Here is a 16,354-nt window from a genome sequence, read left to right as displayed (position 1 = left end):
ATAGAATTTTTAGTTGTTGAACCACTGTTGAATTTCTGATGTGAACTTGGTCTGGATGTATTTTTTAGTATGTAGTTTGATTCAATTTGTTGGTACAGTGTGTTTACATCCATGCTCAAAAGTGAAATTTGCCTATATTTTTTTTCATTGATTTTATATGGCCTCATGAGTATTGAGTAGTTTCTTCTTCTTTTTTTTTTTAAGTTATGTTTTCAACAGATTGTATAAGACAGTGATTAGTTGTTCTTTGAAAGTTTGTCAGAACTACTTATAAATCTATGTAGAGATGACATCTTTATTGTAGAGAGTAGAAATTTTAATACTGATTATGATTTTTGAATGATTATTTGACCAGGTTTTTAAAAGATTTTTTGACTTACATTTTCTTAGAAAATAATGTATTTTGGGTAAGTTTTATAAATTTATTGAATATAGCCATTCAAATTACTCTCCTAGGAGCTAAATCCTTCTCTTTCTTTCTCTACCTTTTTATACTGATCTATTTAATATTAAAAAGAAAAAACCTTTTGGTGATATTATTTGTTTCTCTTGTTGTTTTATTAAATAATTAAGTTACACTTTTATATTATTGTTTTCTTCTATATTCTCTGGGCTAACTCTAAATTATTTTTAGATTTGTGAGTTAAATGCTCACTTTATTTTTCATATTTCTTGTGTTCTCATATGTAAAAAGTATAAATTTCCCTCTAAGCTCCACTTTAGCTAGCTTCATGTCACTACTCATTTGTAAGAAGTGATTTCACTGGCTTTCATTTCTAAAGATTTCATAATTTCCATTTTGATTTCTTATTTGGACCTTAAGATGTTTAGAAGTGAGGATTTTGTTTCCCAAATTAATTTTTTAAGTTTATTTATTTATTTTGAGAGAGGGAGAGAGAGAGAGAGAGAGAGCAGGGGAAGGGCAGAGAGAGAGAGAGAGAGAGAATCTCAAGCAGGCTCCACATTGTCAGTGCAGAGCATGACATGGGGCTCGATCTCACAAACAGTGAGATCACAACCTGAGCTGAGATCAAGAGTTGGAGGCTTATCTGACTGTGCCACCCAGGAGCCCCTCCAAATTAATTTTTAAACTATCTTTTTTGCATTTATTTTTATTTTTATTTCATGTGGGTCAGAGAACACTGTCTCTGTATTATCAGTTTTTAAAGTGTTTGTTGAAGATTCTGTTGTGTCTCAATATATAATTTTTGTAAATACTTTGTGCATGCTTGAAAAGAATACATTTTCTACGTTGGATGCAAAGTATTACATATATTTATTTAAACTTACATATAAATTTAGATAAGCACTTTTATAAACCTTTTTTTCTGGTTGAGCAACCAGTTTCTGAAACAGAGTGTGTTAGATCTTTATCGGTGGTTTGAAATTGCTTATTCTTCCTCTTAATTATATTGTTTTTTCTACATTCATGTTGAATTATAAAGTTGGACAAAGCAAAGGTCATGATTTTGATGATGGATTATTACTTTTATCATTAAGAAATTGTCTCTTTTGTTGTTAATAATTTCACATTAAACTCTACTATGATATTATCTTTGCTAGATTAGGTCTCCTCGTATATTTATTCCTATTTCTTCACTTTTAGCCTTTCATTATGACATTTTTCCAGATATCTCTTATAAACAGAATAAAACTGATTTAAAAAATTAAATCTGGGGGTGCCTGGATGGCTCAGTCATTTAAGCGCCGGACTCTTGATTTCAGCTCAGGTCATGATCTCACAGTTCAACAGTTCATGAGATCGAGCCCCGCATCGATCAGCACGGAGTGTTTGGGATTCTCTCTCTCTCTCTCTCTGCCCCTTTCTCTCTCTCTCTCTCTCTCTCTCTCTCTCTTCCCCCTCTGTCTCAAAATAAATAAATAAGCCTTAAAAAATTAAATCTGCATCTTTCCTTTAATAACTATCCTTAATTATTAGACACTTCATTAAATTTATTCTTTCTTCTATCAAGTGTAGAGTTCACAAAATATTTGATGAAAATGACAAAATGCTTTTACTTCCCTTGTATCTTTTCCTATATATACTATCTACAATACTGACATGTTTCAGTTGCTATGACTGTGAAAAATTACCCCAGAATGTAATGTTAAAAAAAACACCAACTTCCATATATATGGATTTTGTTGTTCACAAATTCAGACAGGGCACAGAGGGGATGGCTTGTGCCCTCAGTTGGAAGACTCAAAGACTGGGCACTAGACTCATGTGATAATTAATTTACTTAGAAGTCTGGTGGTGGATGCTGGCTGGGAAGTGCATTCCCTTTCCATAGAGGCCTCTCCATACAACCTCTTTTTGTGAACTAGTTTGGACTTCTGTGCTGCATGGTGGCTGGTTTTGCCAAAGTCAACTTCCCATAAGAGAGAGCTAGGATGAAGCTCTATCCTTATGACACACGCTCAGAAGTCGTAAGTGACTGCTTATGTGTAACTGCATAAGTGTTACTTCTGTGCACTCTACTGGTCAGAACAGTCACAAACCTGCCCACCTTCAAAGGGAGGAGAAATAAATCATGATGAAGAATGACAAGTTTCTGAAAAGCATGTGGAACTGAAAGCATTACTTTCCTACGGATATTCCTATGTCCAGTTTTGGAAAACTCAATCTTGATAACAGTATTATTTAGAGCATATACATCAGACTAACATTAAGAAGTTCTTTACAAACAATACTTACTTAATAATAAATTTTACTAATTATATGTCCACCTTTTTTTCTTATATTTCACTCTTCTTTGCAGAAGTGCTCCTTTGACAGTTTGCTCAGAGAGGATCTGTAGGTGATAAATTCCTGAGTTGTTGAGGTGTCTTAAAATATAATTTTCACCACTGAATTTGGAAGATTCTTTGGCTAAGTATAGAATTCTGGGTTTGAAATTCTTTTTCTTACCATTTTGAAGATATTGATTCATGGTTTTTTTTCTTCTTGATTTCATTATTGCTGATGAGAATCTGACCTCAATGATTCTCATTCCTTTTGTAGGTTATCTCTGATAACTTTTTGGATTGCCTCTTCTTCTCCAGGCTTTATTGAGGGGTAATTCACAAATCAAATTGTATAGAGTTAAGGTGTACACCATGATGTTTTGATATATGTATCCATTATGAGTTGTTGACCACAAAGAAGGTAATTGACATCTCTATTATAATCTCAAATAGTAGTTCCTTTTTTTTTTTTTTTTGCGAGCACAGTTAAGATCTCCTCTCTTAGAATTGTTTTTTAATCCTTGATTTTCTAAAATTTCACTATAAATTGTCCAAACTTCACCATACTATGTTCAATATGTCTTATTTATTCTACTAGGAAGGCTCCTTTCAATCTAAGGATTCGTATCTTTTATTTGTTATTTCTTTCCCTCTATTCCCTGTATTCTCTCCTCCTGAAATTCTTCATGGATGTTAATGTTTTTCAATTGATCTTTTGTTTCTCAATATTTAATTTAAACATTCCATCATCCCAGTATAGCCTAGAGTTTAAAATATGGACTCTGAAAACCAGACCCCGGATTCAAATCTTGGCTCTCCTATTTACCAGATGTGTTACTTTGGATGAGTTATAGTCCTTTTGTGCCATATGTTTCTCATCAGTACAATGGGAATAATCCTAGCACATTCCTGACAGGCTTATTATGAGAATTATATGAATTTTAGATCAGTAAATAGGTTAGAACAATGCTTTGAAGATAGTAAGCCACATATATATATATATATATATATATATATATATATATATATAGTAAGCTATTCTTCTTATCTTTCTTATTATCATTCCCTCCTGCTGCCCAATGGACCAACTTACTACCCCAGTCTTCAGCTATGTCTACTCTGTTGTTCAGCCCAGGTACTGAGCTTTTATTCTCAGCAATTATATTTTTCATTTCTAAAAATGTAAGTATTTTTTGAAAAACCCATTTGTTCTTGCTTTATGTATCAAATACCTTATTATCTAAGAATATTAATTTTATTTATTCATTATTAGTTCTTTCACTGAGTGTGAGTTTTCCTATTTGGTTTTTCTTTCAGAGTTTACAATCCTTAAGTAACTCATGACAATTGACCGTGAACTCATCCTTGCAGTTGTGATTTCCTACTAGTCCTCAGTGCAGCCTTCTTGGTGGGAGAGATGAAATCAAGTTGCTTAGGGTTATTGCCTGTGGTATACAATGGGCAGCAGGGTGAGGATGGGCTGCCAGTTTGAGTATCTGAGTTTCTTATGTTTGGTTGCTTCTCACTTCTACCCAGTAACATCAGACATATTGCTTCATCTCAAGACCAGCTTCTGGAGAGTAAACACTTATACTGTAGCACCTGGCTTTTCATTGTATTTTATTACTATATATTATTATATCTGTTCTCCATTCTGTACCAAGAGTCAAACATGGTAGTTGGAATATAGTAAATTCTCAGTAAGTTTTTACTAAATGCACAAATAAAGGAAAAACAGAAATTTAATTAAATTTTAAAACCTGCCATGGCTTGTTTTGAGACTTTAAGGCAAGTTACTTTAGCACACATTTATTACATGCCTCTACTAAGTATTTTATATACATTATCTAATTTAATAATATTCACCACAATTCAAGTAAGTGAACTATATTCATTAGGGTGTAAGTTCAGCTCCTGTTATAGAGATCTAAGATACTACAGTATATACTTGACAGCAATTTATTTCTCTCTTACATAACAACCTAGATTTAAGAAATCTAGGATTGGTATGGTGACTTACAGTGTCAGGTAACTAAACTCCTTCTGTTTCATTGCTCAGTCATTTCTAGTTTGCTACCCTTGGTTTATGCCCTAACGTGGTTCATCACTATATCTTGATTCTTATCAGTAAGGATGGGAGAGGGAGAAGGAAAGGGCACAACTTTTCCTCTTTTTTTCCCCCTTTTCAAGTTTTTATTTAAATTCTAGTTAGTTAACATATATGGTAAAATTGGTTTCAGGTTGCAATATGATGATTCATTACTTACATACAACACCCAGTGTTCCTCACAACAAGTGCCCTCCTCAATACCCATCACCCATTTATCCCATCCCCCCACCTATTTTCCTCCATCAACTCTCAATTTGTTCTCTGTCATTAAAAGTCTCTTATGGTTTGCTTCCCTCTCTCTTTTTTTTTTTCCTTCCCCTATATTAATCTGTTTTGTTTCTTAAATTCCACATAGGAGTGAAATCATGTGTCTTTCTCTGACTTATTTCGCTTAGCATAATACACTCTAGCTCCGTCCATGTCGTTGCAAATGGCAAGATTTCATTCCTTGTAATGGCTGAGTAATATTGCATTGTATATATATACAACTCTTCTTTATCTATTCATCAGTCTATAGACATTTGGGCTCATTCCATAGTTTGGCTATTGTTGATAGCACTGCTATATGCATGTGCCCCTTTGAATCAGCATTTTTGTATCCTTTGTATAAATACCTAGTAGTGCAATTGCTGGGTCAGAGGGTTGTTCTGTTTTTAACTTTTTGAGAAACCTCCATACTGTTTTCCAGAGTGGCTGCACCAGTTTGCATTCCCACCAACAGTGTAAGTGTCCCCCTTTCTCTTCATCTTGCCAACATCTGTTTTTCCTGTGTTGTTAATTTTAGCCATTCAGACAGGTTTGAAGTGGTATCTCATTGTGGTTTTGATTTGTATTTCCCTGATGATGAGTGATGTTGAGCATCTTTTCATGTGTCTGTTAGCCATCTAGATGTCTTCTTTGGAAAAATGTCTGTTTATGTCTTTTGCCCATTTCTTAACTGGATTATTTATTTTTGGGGTGTTAAATTTGGTAAGTTCTTTATAGATTTTGGATACTAACCCCTTATTAGCTATGTCATTTGCAAATATCTTCTCTCATTCTGTAGGCTGATTTTTAGTTTTATTGATTATTTCCTTCACTGTGCAGAAGCTTTTTATCTTGATGAAGTCCCAATAGCTCATTTTTGCTTTTGTTTCCCTTGCCTCCGGAATGTGTCTAGTAAGAAGTTGCTATAGCCATGGTCAAAGACATTGCTGCCTGTGTCCTCCTCTAGAATTTTGATGGTTTCCTGTCTCCCATTTAGGTCCTTCATCCATTTTCAATTTATTTCTGTGTGTGGTGTAAAAAAATGGTCCAGTTTCATTCATTCTTCTGTATGTTGCTGTCCAGTTTTCCCGACACCATTTGTTGAAGAGACTGTCTTTTTTCCATTGGATATTCTTTCCTGCTTTGTCCAAGATTAGTTGACCATATAATTGTGGGTCCATTTCTGGGTTTTGTATTCTGTTCCATTGATCTATGTGTCTGTTTTTGTGCCAGTACCATACTGTCTTGACTTGAGATCTGCAGACATCTCTTATACTCATGTCTCATTGGCCAGACTAAGTCACGTGACCTAATTGCAATGGAGCCTGAATCTTTATTTTTGGCAGTCTTATGTCCTACTAAATTTGAGAGTTCTGTTACTATAGAAGAAAGTAACAATTAACATTTGAAACCATTACTGTTTATATTTTAATGGAATCTAAGAATACAAAAAACATTTCCAATTAAATTGTGACAATACTTTCTTATCACTTAGAATTTTTATTGTGTATTTATTGAAGCAGAACTTTTTGATTCATTTAGACATGAATTGAATTATATGCCACTTTTGTCCATACATAAAAATATATATAAAAGAGATATGTAAGCAAAAGAAATAATTTAAGATATTTAAATTTTTTCTTCATGTTCAGAGTCTAACTATTCTTAAATCGCTTAACTCAGAAGCATAAATATCTGAAGTTTTCTACACAGTGTTATCCTCTGTATCATAAAGAATGCTTGTAACATATAATTTTTGTAAAAAGTACCTCATTATTGGGGCACCTGGTGGCTCAGTAAGTTAAGTGTCCAACTCTGGATTTCAGCTCAGGTTATAATCTCACAATTTGTAAGATCTAACCCTGCACGGGGCTCTGCTCTGTCAATGTGGAGCCTGCCTGGGATTCTCTCTCACCCTCTCTCTCTGCCTCTCCCCTCTTGTGCTCTCTCTCTGAAAATAAATACATTTAAAAAGTGCCTATTATTTCCAGTATTTTCTTACAAACAGCTGACACCCACCTGCAGATTTTGATGCTGGCTATGACTAAGAAAAGCTAGTAACTTAGTACTGATTCTGGACATCTCTGGATCTAACTAAAAATTGGGGTCTTATGAATATAGAAGGGGAGAATGAGTATTAGGGGACAACTAACAGTCTTAGCAACATGGTTATCACTTCCATACTATAATTACGAGGTAAATGAAACCCAGAGAATGGACAAATTTGCCCACTGACACACAATTACTAAGTCATGGAGCCAGAATCAAGTCTAGGTGTGTCCAGCTTTACAAAACTACTCTGAAACACAAACCTGGAATTGATGAGGCTTTGAAGAAACTGGCATACTCATATACTGTTGGTGGGAGTGTAAATTACTATCATATTTTAGGGAATACAATTCAGTAGAAAAAGAATTGATGTGTTTCTGTTTAAATCCAATACTTCTATGAATTAAGTCTATAGAAGTATCAATATAAACGTGCAAAAATACACATATAAGGTCTACATTAGTGAGTCACTTGTTCAGACTTTAAATTAGACACGTACTGCAAATAAGGGTAGGGGGATGGTGGCAAGTAGGTTTGAATTTCAGAGCCAGCAGTGGTAATATTGTCGTTGGTGCAAGCCATAGCGTCTACAACCAGTAGTCACACTACCAACGTCCCCACTACACCAGTTCTGTGATGGGATTTTGAGACTTTGTCTTGTCAGACAGTCTCCAAGATAGGTTCTCTGAGCATCCCAGAGATTCTGTGGGTTGCCTAGTATATTTCAGTGAATTCTTTTTCTCCTTAAACTGTTACATTGGTTTCTACTGATTGTAACTAACAACTGTGACTGATAAACTGACCTCATTTGTTTTCCTCTAAAGTGCCAAATCCTCACTGCCTTAGGACATTTGCTCTGGTGCTCCCTCTGCCCTGATCTCACCCGGCTAGTTCCTTTGTATCACTCAGGATTTAGGCCAAATGTCATCCTTTAGAAACAGCTGAGATCCTCCGCAGAAAGAAGTGCTACATCCACACTTTTCATTCCTATCAAATATCCACGTTTTCTTTTCTTCGCAGAACTTACTAGTAGGTGAAATTATTTAGTTCACATTTATTTGTTTACTTGCTTATCTTCTCCTCCACACCAAAAGAAACTGCAGAAATTACCTTACCTGGCAAAGAGGCACATAGTGTGGGCACAATAATATTTGCTGAATTAATAAATGATGAATGAATTTTATATCTTTGTCTTGTAATACTTATGAAATTGGGAATATCCTTTGAATATTCATCAATTATTTGGTTAAATAAATTGGGGCACACCATGCAATGGAATATTATGCACCTATTAAAAAGATGGGTTATGGGGTGCCTGGGTTTCTCAGTCAGTTGAGTATCTGACTTTGGTTCACATCATGATCTCACAATTTGTGGGTTTGAGCCCATATCGAGCTTTGTGCTGACAGCATGAAAGCTGCTTCAGATTCTCCTTCTCCCTCTTTCTGCCCCTCTCCTGCTCATGCTCTCTCTCAGGAGTGAGTCAACATTAAAAAAAATTTTTTTAAAGACGGGGTACATTTTATATATCTTAACATAGAAAGAATTCCACAACACTGCCAAGTAAAACAGTCACATGCAAATGAAAGTAAATATAAAGGGATATTTCATATGTGTAAGATGCCTAGAAATAATATGGGAAGATACTAAACAAATTGTTAAGAAAGAGAAGCCTCCGGGGTGCCTGGGTGGCTCAGTCGGTTGAGCAACTGACTTCGGCTCAGGTCATGATCTCACGGTTCGTGGGTTTGAGCTCCGCATCAGGCTCTGTGCTGACAGCTCGGAGCCTGGAGCCTGCTTCGGATTCTGTGTGTGTGTGTGTGTCTCTCTCTCTCTCTGCCCCTCCCCCACTTGTGCTCTGTCTCTCTCTCTCTCTCTCTCTCAAAAATAAATAAAATGTGAAAAAAAAATTTTTTTAAAAAGAAAGAGAAGCCGCCTGCTTCTTGCCATATATATATATGGCAATAATCATGTATGCATTGAGTCTTTTGATTTCAAACAAACAAACAAACAAACTGGTCTGAAAAAGATAGATTTATTAGAAAAATATGAAGGTCTGATATCCTTTGTAATGAAAGGAAAACTTGAACACACAACTACTGAAAGGGCAGAAAGGATACTGGGTCTCAGAAACTCCCAGAAACAAAGACATAAAAATTGTCAGATCTCTTTCCATGGGTCTCTTACCCCAGCTTCTCTAGGCATGTCAGCTTCACTCTATCTCACTGCTATCCTTCTGCTTCCCAAGTCTCCAGAGGGGGATGGTAGCGACACACTAGAGAAATCTGCTCTCTTTAGCTTCATCGAAGACTTCTTAGAACCATCTGTAGAGCACTTTCCTGTAGTTTGTCCTAGGTGAAGGAGGAAGTAGTAATGGAGACAGTTTGTAAAAAAGCACATACATGACATTTAGACCGGGGCTCTGAATTCTCTCACTTCAACAGAATACATTTATAATAATGTAAATGATGTAAGATTCCAGCGTTGGACATACATGGTGAAAACTTTTACATTGTCATTAGGGTAACTGACTCTGTCTTCTAGAACACTCATGTCTTTATGTTCACATAATCTATAGGCAACAGCTTATCTTTAAGCATTGTTGAGAAGTCTTCCACAAACAATTTGGGAGCTGTATGTAACTCTGAATAGGGACTGGCAATAGTTGTAGTACTGCACCATTTCTCATAAACCTTGGTTGAATCTTAATCACAGTTATTTAGATCGTCAATATTTTTACAGAATATTTTTGCCTAGTCAGTCCCTTTATGGGTAATGTTTTAATGGTAACATTTAATGTTTTAATGGTAACATTTAAGGTAATGTTTTAAAATTGTTAATATATTGGAGTAGACTACCTGCTGGTTTATTTTATTTCATTCTTAACAGAATAAAGGATTATTGCCTCTTCAAAGCGACTCAAATGTCCATCAACTGATGAACGGATAAACAATAAGGGGTATAGCCATACAATGGAATATTATTTGGCCATGAAAAGACATGAAGTACTGATGAAGTACTAATATATGCTACAAATAGAATAACCTTGAAAACATTATACAAAGTCAAAGAAGCCAGGCACAAAGGACCACGTATTGTAGGATTCCATTGATATGAAAAGTCTAGAAGAGGTAAATCTGTAGAGACACAAAGTTATTACTAGTTGCCTAGGTCTTGGGTGGGGGGAAAGAAATGGGAAATTCAAAGACAATAGCTAAATGGTGTGGGGTTTCTTTTCATGGCAATAAAAATGTTCTAAATTGATTTGGGTGCTAGATGCATGATTCTGTGAAGATACTAAAAGCCAATTAATTGTACAGATTAAATGACTGAATTTTATAGCATGTGAATTATATATCAATAAGGCTGTTTTTTAAAAATGTATCCATACAAAATATATAAAGAATTTATAAAACTCAACACCCAAAAAACAAACCATCCAATTAAAAAATGGGCAGAAGACATGAACTGACATTTCTCCAAAGAAGATATCCAGATGGTCAACAGACATATGAAAAGAGGTACATCATCACTTATCATTAGGGAAATGCAAATCAAAACTACAATGGGATATCAGCTCATACCTGTCAGAATGGCTGAAATCAACAACACAAGAACCAACAGGTGTTGGCAAGAGTGTGGAGAAAAAGGAACACTCATGTGCTGTTGGTGGGAATGCAAACTGGTGCAGCCACTCTGGAAAACAGTATGGAGGCTCCCCAAAAAGTTAAAAATAGAAGTACCTTATGATCCAACAATCACCTTACTGCACTACTGGGTATTTACCCGAAGAATGTAAGAACACTAATTCAAAAGGATACATGCATCCCTATTTTTATAGTAGCATTATTTATAATAGCCAAGATATGGAAGCAGCCCAAGTGTCCACCAACTGATGAATGGAGAAGGAAGATAGATACACACACACACACACACACACACACACACACACACACACACACAGAGTGAAATATTACTCAGCCATAAAAAAGAATGAAATCTTGACATCTGCAATGACACGAATAGAGACAGAGTATAATGCTAAGCAAAATAAGTCAGTCAGAGAAAGACAAATACCATATGATTTTACTCACATGTGGAATTTAGGAAACAAAACAAAAATGATCATGCTTGAGAGGGATGGTGGCAGAAGAGAGAGGCAAACCAAGAAACAGACTCTTAACTAGAGAACAAACTGATGGTTACCAGAAGGAAGGTTGGTGAAGGGGTGGGTGAAAGGTGAAAGGGATTAAGAGTACACTTATTTTGATGAGCACTGAGTAATATATTGAATTTTTGAATCACTATATTATACACCTGAAACTAATATAACACTGTATGTTACCTACCCTGGAATTGAAATTTAAAAATATAAAGAGTGCTTAAACAAAAAAACAAACAAAAAAAACATGTATCCATAGACAATAGGTAAAATTGGCAGGGTTGTATTTCAATAAAATTTTATTTATAAAAACACATGACTGGCCCATGGGCCATAGTTTGTTGATCTCTGTTCTAGAGTAATAAAATCTATTAACTTTTGGCTGGGTACTGACCCACTAGGAAAAAAAGTATTACTATTCCCAGCTTCTCTTATAGAAGCTTGTGTACAATTTTTGGGAACTGTCCTTAAATGGAAGAGGTGTGCCGTTCATTGTAGGTCTCCATCCTTCCTGTTCACTAGAATGACTGGAGCTCTTGCAGCCATCTTGGACCAGGAAATTACTTTGAAAAATGGAAGTCACACACAGTGGGGCAATAAGGTAGGAGGAGCTGGAATCCTCACCCCATGAATCACCATACTAATCCCAAGATAATTTCACCAGATTTCTTGAAAGAAAAAAATAAACTTGTCATATTAAAAACATAACGACTTTTATTTTGGTGCTTTCTATTACTCTGTGCTCATGGCTGAACCTAGGTCCAACTACTAAAGCTTTGAAGAGTTAAAAACTAGCTCTGCTTCCTAAAAGGATTTTAGGAATCCTTCCTAAAAAGGATTCCTCTGCTCTACAAGACAGGGGGAAAAAAAAAAAAAGGCCCTGGAGGGGTTCAGCTTTACCTTGACATGATTAGAATAATGTCTGAAGAGCTCTAAAAAAGTGTTACAAACGAGCTCTAAATATAATATGCTTACTTTTGTTCTTGCAAAGACACAGGGCTACAGTCACAATAGCCTATCTTCTCCATAAAGGTATGAGGCATGAAGCAGGCCTAATATTTTCATGACCCTCCCCCAAAGTATCTCTGTGTTATAGAGTCACACTGCTATATACTGAATGTTTGTTCTCTTAAAATTCATACGTTGATGCCCTAACCCCAAATGTTGCTGTATTTGGAGATGAGGCCTCTGAAGACTTAAAGTTAAATAAGATAAGGGTGGGGCCCTGATCCTATAAATTAGTGTCTTTATAAAAAGAAACACCAAAAATACCTCCCATTCCCTCCCTTCTCACACAGGCACTGAGGAAAGGTCATGTGAGGACATAGCAAGAAGATGGCCATCGGCAAGCTAGGAAGGGAGTTCTCACCAAAAACTGAATTGCCCAGAACCTAGACCTTGGACTTCCAGCCCCTAGAACTGTGAGGAAATAGTTTTGTAGTATAAGCTGCCCCAGTCTGTGGTATTTTGTTATGGCAGCCTGAGCAGCCTATACACACTCCAAAGGGAAGGTGTAGAAAAGAAGGTTCTGCCTCAGCATCATTTTCCAATTACCCTCTGACAATATCCACTTCAATACTGACATAATCATAAGCTGGCTTCTCATATTCGGGACCTGCCTGAAATTTCAACTTACCTCTTACTCTTATGGGTGATTTGGAGGGTTATGGAGGTTCTGTGCTGGGATGCCTTCTGACTGCAACTCCTGTGACATGCAGAATGACCAACCATCCTGAGTTGCCTGGGACTGAGGGATTCCTGAGACTCAGGACTTTTGGTACTAAAGCATGGAGAGTTCCAGGCAAACTTAGACAAGTTGGCCATCCTAGATGGGCAATGCATTCTATTTCCCCCGTTCTGCTCCTTCTATAGCCCCAGACTTTCTGATAATCCACACCACATAAACTCTCTCAGTTGGAGTCCCATTTCTCTTCTAGGAAGTCCTCTTGGGCAAGAGTCAAAAGAGCCCCAGGCCAGCTCTCTCATTCCCACATGTGGTACACATTTGGTGCACGAGAAACACTCGAACATCATTTGCCCTGACAAACTATGGGAGTGACAGCTGATCCCAACATAGCAACTCTTCTTTATTCCTCTGCCCAAACTTCTCACTGACCCATTTCTCCTACCTTAGGATTCTCAGATGTGAGTCAGGCGCTACTGTACTTCTCAAAACCCAAGGGAGACATATTAAGTTCCCTAAGTAGTGCCTTTGGAGCCCCACTCGGTAGACTTGACGGGGAGTGAGGAAGCATAACAATGGCCCTCTCCAAAACTCCTCATGAAATCACCGCTTTTATAATATTCTAAGCCTTGAAATTGGTGACAATCTCCAATAATTGAAAAGCCAGTTTTTGGACTGTGGTTACCAAATACAGGGAGCAAAACTGACCAAGGGCCCCAGAGGCTACCCTCTGAAATCTTCTGCCACATTTGCACCAAAGAGCAAGCTTTCCATGGGCTGCTCCAGCCAGTGACTGAATGCAGCATAGATAATAAGGCAGACTCCTTCCTAGGAGGAGTCCTCTGATGGCAGTTTTAGCTTGAGCATTCCCAACAGCCTTGCCAAATCTTCCTTAGACTGTTCAGCAGCCTGAGACACTTCCACCAACCTCCTCCGACCTCCTTCACAGAGTTTCAGACTTGCACCAGTCTGATGGCTCTCTCAGCCTTCTCTCCTTTCTCTTTCACAACTGTTTCCTCTAACAAATTCTTGTGCACTTAATCTCATCTTAACTGTTTCTCCGAGGGCCCAGACTAACATAAAGATATTTCCTTTGAGAGGCGCCTGGGTGGCTCATTCAGTTAAGCATCTGACTTCGGCTCAGGTCATGATCACGTGGTTCGTGGGTTTGAGCCCTACATTGAGCTCTGTGCTGACAGCTCAGAGCCTGGGGCCTGCCTTGGATTCCGTGTCTCCCTCTCTCTCTCTCTCTGCCCTCCCCCACTCACACTCTGTCTCTTTCTCTCTCTCAAAAGTAAACATTAAAATTTTTTTTTAAAAGATACTTCCTTTGAAGACATGCATCTTGTCAGGACCTCACTTGATGTTTCGTAGTTGTTGTATTACAATGCTGCAGGCAACACTCCCACTCCAGTATCGTTATGCTACTAATTACAGGATGAACGAATGATATGGTAAGAGGGAACCCGAGGGGAATCTATGGCATTTTACTTTTTTTGTTGTTCAGAACACTCTAGGTTTTGTCAAAATATATGTCTAATTTGTAGGAGTATAATGCTGAAATTTTGGTAAGAATTATCATAGTGGGTGCTCAATGTGTGAGTGGGAACATTGTATATGCAAATCTATTTGAGTGGGCAACAGGTCTTGTGCCAAGACTTAGATAAAAAGGTTGTTACATGCTAACTTGGAACTACAAAGCAACCTCAACCCCAATATCCCCCAATATCAGCATTTTCCTTTATTCCCCTACGTTTTATATTTTCTTCCTCCCCAATCCCTTCTCATTCTTCTCTTCTATGTTTTCACTGTATTTCTGTGCCACTCCTTGAGAGGTCACTAAAAAGCAACAGTGGGAAGCAGAATACAGAAATAGAGAATGAAACCTTTATTTTGCACAGTCTAAACCTGATAAATAGCTTAAAGGTGTACCCCAAAGAAAGCAGAATAAAAATAGCTTTTTATACTTGTTCTCCAGAATTTCAAGTGCCCCAAATTCTTCTCTTTCTTTTAGAAGAAAAACTTTGATTGTAGGATATTTTTATACAAAGGTGTGTGAAAAACATCAATACCAAAACTGTGTTTTGATAACATCCTGACAAAAAACAATGCTTTTCCTAACAGAATTCCTGTAGTTTGTGTCAAGGACTGTCATTGGTCAAAATCTGGCAATATGCCTTTATCTTCATTATCGCAAGCAATTAAAAACGATTTGCTGCGGTCAATTTGTTTATTTCCCTATATTAAAAAGATATTGTAGCAGATATAAAAAATAAAAAGAAAAGAAAAGAATCAAGTGGCCACTCTTCAAATATTATCATTCTTAATTCTGATGTATTTGTTTAGTGCTTTTTTCTATACATAATTTATTTTTACAAAAATATTGCCTCGCTCCCATGATATCCAGCACTGGGCTCTGTCCTTCCCTGAGGACACGGTGCCCCTGGGACCTTTGACACCCAGGGGTCTCAGAGTTCCCATTCTAAGGAGGTGTTGGGGTGTGTGTGGCTATTTCCCCACCTGGTGGCCTCTCTGTAAAAGAAAAAGAAAAAGAAAACAAAACAGAACACAGCAAAAAGAAAAAAAGACCTCACTGGCTATTCACACTTCAGTATTTGAAAACTGGTTATAGTTAATGTTGACATTAGATCAAAGTACTGGTTCTCAGTCATATTCTAAAGAAATGGAAACCAAGAGAAACAACTGATTTGGTGGAAAACCCAAAATAATAGCTGCCAGTCCTTTATCAAGACCGACTGGACGATGATGACAGGCCTCGAATGGTCTGAACAGTCTTGACTTTACAAGTGCCCGACAGGAGTTAAAATGTTTCCCAGCTCCAACAGTCAGTGCCCAATCCCCACAGTTAACCTGCGGTCGAGGTCAACAAGAACCCTGCATGTGCAGACTCAAGGGGTAGGAGACCAAGTGAGATCCCAGGGCACTGGGTTAGTTTAGGTGACCCCGGCACACAGTTCGGTCTGTGTCCACCGCAAAGACCACGGTGGCTTGGCACCATTCCATGGGCAAATGTTGCCGAGCTGAAGGTGAACGCCCCTACCGAAGCTACCTGCCAGGATGCAAGCACCAGAGATTGGGATTTTGCGAAACGTAGGCATTACGGAGATTTAAAAGACAGGCTCCGCAGCCAAACTGAGGGGGTCAGACCAGCTCCAATACAAGCTGAATGACCTTAGACAATTCACTTGCCCTCTGCGACCCTTAATGTCTCCATAAAGGAAAGGATAAAATTTCTTCCTCCTGGGCCTGTTGGGAAGAAAGGATTTAAATGGCACGGCAATGCTGATGTCGAGCACAACACATGACACATAAAACTGGATACAAGAACTCGGTAGTGAATAAGACCCAACCTTTC

At 37.3% G+C, this 16,354-nt stretch overlaps 1 non-coding gene across 1 annotated transcript; it reads left to right on the top strand.

Moving 5' to 3' along the window:
- The first annotated feature begins 15,366 nt into the window (after positions 1–15,366).
- LOC113600403 (small nucleolar RNA SNORD88) lies at positions 15,367–15,455 on the top strand. Its single transcript, XR_003421404.1, has one exon. It is a non-coding gene; the product is annotated as a small nucleolar RNA SNORD88 (small nucleolar RNA).
- The last annotated feature ends 899 nt before the right edge of the window (positions 15,456–16,354 follow it).

The sequence above is a fragment of the Acinonyx jubatus genome, chromosome D2 (genome assembly GCF_027475565.1).
Source record: "Acinonyx jubatus isolate Ajub_Pintada_27869175 chromosome D2, VMU_Ajub_asm_v1.0, whole genome shotgun sequence".
NCBI classification, from domain to species: Eukaryota; Metazoa; Chordata; class Mammalia; order Carnivora; family Felidae; genus Acinonyx; species Acinonyx jubatus.
This window is presented reverse-complemented; position numbering and strand designations above follow the sequence as displayed.